General features: G+C 50.5%; 1 pseudogene; it reads right to left on the bottom strand.

The window, feature by feature from the left end:
* Positions 1-4283, bottom strand: part of LOC143154617 (large subunit ribosomal RNA) — a 7239-nt pseudogene extending 2956 nt beyond the window's left edge.
* Between the last annotated feature and the right edge of the window lie 717 nt (positions 4284-5000).

Below are 5000 nucleotides of genomic sequence, written 5' to 3'. Positions count from 1 at the left end.
TTCATATCTTTCTAATTCAGATAAAAGTTCATCCATCATGAGGTTCCACACTACGGGACCGCAAACCGATCCCTGCGGGCACCCCCTCTCAACCTTTCTCCACACTGTCTCATTCTTTCCTACAATACACGCATTTCTATCCTTGAAGTAGCTCAGCCATAACCCAAGCTCTTCGCATTCAAACTGACGTAAACGTTCCGCTATTCGTCCCCAGGATAGGTTGTCGAAAGCTCCTTTAAAGTCAACAAACACACCCAATACATACTTACTCTCAGAGTCATTCACACTTCTGTGTACTTTATACCAGGCATCTTCAGTTGATTTACCTTTACGGAAACCAAACTGACATTCCCTCAGTCGTCCATTTGTTTTTCGCTCCAACCTGCTTACCATCACTCGTTCTAGCACCTTTCCCAAAGTCGGAAGCAGACTTATCGGCCTGTATGACCGTGGATCAGACCGAACTTTGTCCGGAGATTTAAGGTGTATAATAACATCGGCCTTTTTCCATTCATTTGGGAAATATTGCTCTTTCATGCACTCATCAAAAGTTTCTCTCATCCATTCTGGGATCACCCGCCATACGTTCTTTACCATATCAGCCGTCAGACCATCCATTCCAGGCGCTTTACCCGATTTATTTGCACGCACCGCACGATCTATTTCATCCCATTCAATTTGTTTAACCTCATTTGCCCTTACTACGTCATACTGCATCGTTCTCTCTGCATCACCATTTTCTGCATCAGGGGGGAAAAATTCTTTCAGTAGTACACTTGCACTCTCTTTCCACGTTCGCGTCAAACTTTCTCCATCTATCAGCCCACACAGATCATCATACCTCCGCTTTCTCATGCACACTTTGTACACCTCTCCCCACGGATCAGCATTTCCTCTCACTCTAACGAACTCTCTCCAGTTTCTTTCTTTCGTGTCCTTAATCATCCACTTATATTCATTCATGCATCTTTTTAGTGTCATTTTCTGCTCTGCGCACGCACCCTGAGTACTCCTCGCTCTTTGGTATTTCCTTCTTGCTCTTCGTACTCGCTTCCTAGCCTTCTCCAATTCCTGCGTCCACCACTTTACACTTCTTCCATGCTTGTATTGAACCCTTTTCATAGTTAAATCATTCGTCTTAGCAACCCAGTCAGTGATTTCACTCACCTTCTCATCTATACTCAGCCTTGCAAATTTTTCCATTCCTACTTCTTCAGCCTGCATACGTACTACTCTCATGTACTCGTCCCAATCTACATTTTTGGCAGACCATCTCGTTCTTACAGGTGGAGACTCATTCATACTCATCATTCCATAATTTATGCGTAACAATATTATATTATGATCACTCACACCCCATTTGTTCCTCACTTCCCATTTGTACTCATACCTACCATCTAGACAGTACCCTAGAGTTACATCTATATCACTCTGTCCATTCGCACCACTAAGTAGATAGGGACAGAGGGAATCTCGTTAATCCATTCATGCGCGTCACTAATTAGATGACGAGGCATTTGGCTACCTTAAGAGAGTCATAGTTACTCCCGCCGTTTACCCGCGCTTTTTTGAATTTCTTCACGTTGACATTCAGAGCACTGGGCAGAAATCACATTGCGTCAACACTCTTGGGGGCCATCGCAATGCTTTGTTTTAATTAGACAGTCGGATTCCCCTAGTCCGTGCCAGTTCTGAGCTGAGTGTTGAATGACGGCCGAAGAAACGACCGCGACGTCAAACGCCACAGAAGCTCCGCAGCAAGGAAGATCCGTGAGAGGCCAAGGCACGGGACCGAGATCGGATCCCGGTAACAGTAATGATACCGTTCACCTCGCCCAGGCCCGGCACGTCAGCCAGACTCACTTCTCGACCAAGCCCGACACGCCCCGCTCCTCAGAGCCAATCCTTATTCCGAAGTTACGGATCCAATTTGCCGACTTCCCTTACCTACATTAATCTATCGACTAGAGGCTCTTTACCTTGGAGACCTGCTGCGGATATGGGTACGAACCGGCGCGACACCTCCACGTGGCCCTCTCCTGGATTTTCAAGGTCCGAGGGGAAGATCCGGACACCGCCGCAACTGCGGTGCTCTTCGCGTTCCAAACCCTATCTCCCTGCTAGAGGTTTCCAGGGAACTCGAACGCTTATACAGAAAAGAAAACTCTTCCCGGATCTCCCGACGGCGTCTCCAGGTCATTTTGGGTTACCCCGACGAACACTCTTACGAGGGCCCGAATGGTAAGCGGTTCCGCAGCCGGGTTCCGGAATAGAAACCGGATTCCCTTTCGCCCAATGGGTGTGTGTCTCTTTTATGTTTCTGTTTGTACGATGTTTCATTATTTTAGGACACCTCATCTGCATAGGATTTCTCTTAGGGCTTAGGATCGACTGACTCGTGTGCAACGGCTGTTCACACGAAACCCTTCTCCACGTCAGTCCTCCAGGGCCTCGCTGGAGTATTTGCTACTACCACCAAGATCTGCACCGACGGTGGCTCCAGGCAGGCTTACGCCCAGACCCTTCTGCGCACACCGCCGCGACCCTCCTACTCGTCAGGGCTTTATGGAGGACGGTCACCCGGGAGTGACACGTCCCTCCCCACTTGCCGCTGACGGCGGAGTATAGGCGCGACGCTTCAGCGCCATTCATTTTCAGGGCTAGTTGCTTCGGCAGGTGAGTTGTTACACACTCCTTAGCGGATTCCGACTTCCATGGCCACCGTCCTGCTGTCTTAAGCAACCAACGCCTTTCATGGTATCCCATAAGCGTCGACTTAGGCGCCTTAACTCTGCGTTTGGTTCATCCCACAGCGCCAGTTCTGCTTACCAAAATTGGCCCACTTGGCACTCTGATTCAAAATATCTCGTGGCTTCATGATCCAAGCAAGCCAGAGATCTCACCCATTTAAAGTTTGAGAATAGGTTGAGGTCGTTTCGGCCCCAAGGCCTCTAATCATTCGCTTTACCAGATGAAACTCGCATGCGTTCGCGGAGGAACGAGCGAGTGCCAGCTATCCTGAGGGAAACTTCGGAGGGAACCAGCTACTAGATGGTTCGATTAGTCTTTCGCCCCTATACCCAGTTCCGACGATCGATTTGCACGTCAGAATCGCTACGGACCTCCACCAGGGTTTCCCCTGACTTCGTCCTGACCAGGCATAGTTCACCATCTTTCGGGTCCCAACGTGTACGCTCTGGGTGCGCCTCTTCTCGCAATGAGAACGAGACGCCCCGGGAGTGCGAGGCCGATACGTAAGCGGCCCATCCTCCCTTGGTCGACGCAAGGCCGACTTTCACTTTCATTGCGCCTTTAGGTTTACTTCTCCCAATGACTCGCGCACATGTTAGACTCCTTGGTCCGTGTTTCAAGACGGGTCCTGAGAGTACCCAAAGCAGTAGCGTCGCCAACCGGTAATTCAAAGCTTGGCCAGTCCAAGGACACCGCCTGCTAACAGCTGGCCAGGCCCGGGGACGGCATTCAGATCCGTCGTCTCCGGGTAAACTGTCCGAGCTTGCGGCGGGCCCGACGCACACACATTTCAAGAATGGATTGGTTGCGGCCCGATACCGTCAGAGTACCGTCGTGCAGCCGGTCGGGCGACCGAGCCTCTGCCGCGAGCGTACGAAGGCGCCGCGACAGGCAATGCAGCTCAGGCCGTAGACCGACACACAACGGGTTGCGACGTTCTACTAAGGAAGAAGTGCACGACTACGTTACCGGACTTCACCCAAAGGTGGTGTAACCCCTTCATGGGACCAGGAAGGCCCATTCGGGTTATCGCGCACCAACGGGGGCCAGCTTCGTTGACGATGAATCTCCCCGTTCGATCTTTTGGGTTTCTCAGGTTTACCCCTGAACGGTTTCACGTACTCTTGAACTCTCTCTTCAAAGTTCTTTTCAACTTTCCCTCACGGTACTTGTTCGCTATCGGTCTCGTGGTCATATTTAGCCTTAGATGGAGTTTACCACCCACTTAGGGTTGCACTCTCAAGCAACCCGACTCTAAGGAGAGATCCTCCCGAAACGCGTACTGGTCGCTACGGGCCTGGCACCCTCTGTGGGTAAATGGCCCTATTCAAGTTGGACTTGGACTCAGTTCGACGTCACGGGATAAGCGGATCCTCCTGAACACTACATTTCCCTGCGGCAATACCGCGGGGATTCAGTGCTGGGCTCATTCCTGTTCGCTCGCCGCTACTAAGGAAATCCTTGTTAGTTTCTTTTCCTCCGCTTAGTAATATGCTTAAATTCAGCGGGTAATCTCGCCTACTCTGAGGTCGTCAAACAAACGTGTTTTTCTTTAACAGCGAAAGGCAACGACGCCGAATCAAAGAGAGCAAGGCGCCACAATCTTTTCGTCCCAACTCGACGTGTTCTGCAGTTGCATACGCGATGATGATCCTCTCTCTTCAATCGTTGTTCGCTCGCGTACCAGGGTAGGCGGGGATATACGCCGACGTGGACGGGTGTAAAAGAAGAACGAGCGAGGAGTGGGGAAACGACGTCGGGGCGCGAACGAGAGGTCTTATTCCTTCCCTCAGTAACGCGCTCGACGAGCATTTTCTCCCTATCTCTCACGCAGATTCTTTTCTTTTCACCGCATTCCCACACGTACGGCGTCGCCCGACGCAAAATCCCATCGGTGACGCTTACATGGTTCTGTCGATTGAGAGAGTTCTTCGCGTTGAACCGAAGAAAAGGAAGCCTGCTGTTTTCTCGGTGACAAGGAGAGATTTTCAAGCACCTCGCCAAAGTGTCTCTCTAATTGAAATTCGATGCGAAACGCTCGCTAGACGTTTAACCGGTTGAAATTTTAACGTCCGTCCGTTGCTTTTCCAGTAAAACATACTAAAGGAATACTACTAACACGCGTCGACTTCGATTCTACTTATTCTTCCCCTCTCTCGCTCACTCTCGATCTGACTCCTATTCTCCAGAGCAGAACGAAGAGAAGGAGGAGGAGGATAAGAGAACCCGGTGTTAGCAAGTCCGAGATG

This window comes from Ptiloglossa arizonensis, unplaced genomic scaffold, assembly GCF_051014685.1.
Source record: "Ptiloglossa arizonensis isolate GNS036 unplaced genomic scaffold, iyPtiAriz1_principal scaffold0217, whole genome shotgun sequence".
NCBI classification, from domain to species: domain Eukaryota; kingdom Metazoa; phylum Arthropoda; class Insecta; order Hymenoptera; family Colletidae; genus Ptiloglossa; species Ptiloglossa arizonensis.
This window is presented reverse-complemented; position numbering and strand designations above follow the sequence as displayed.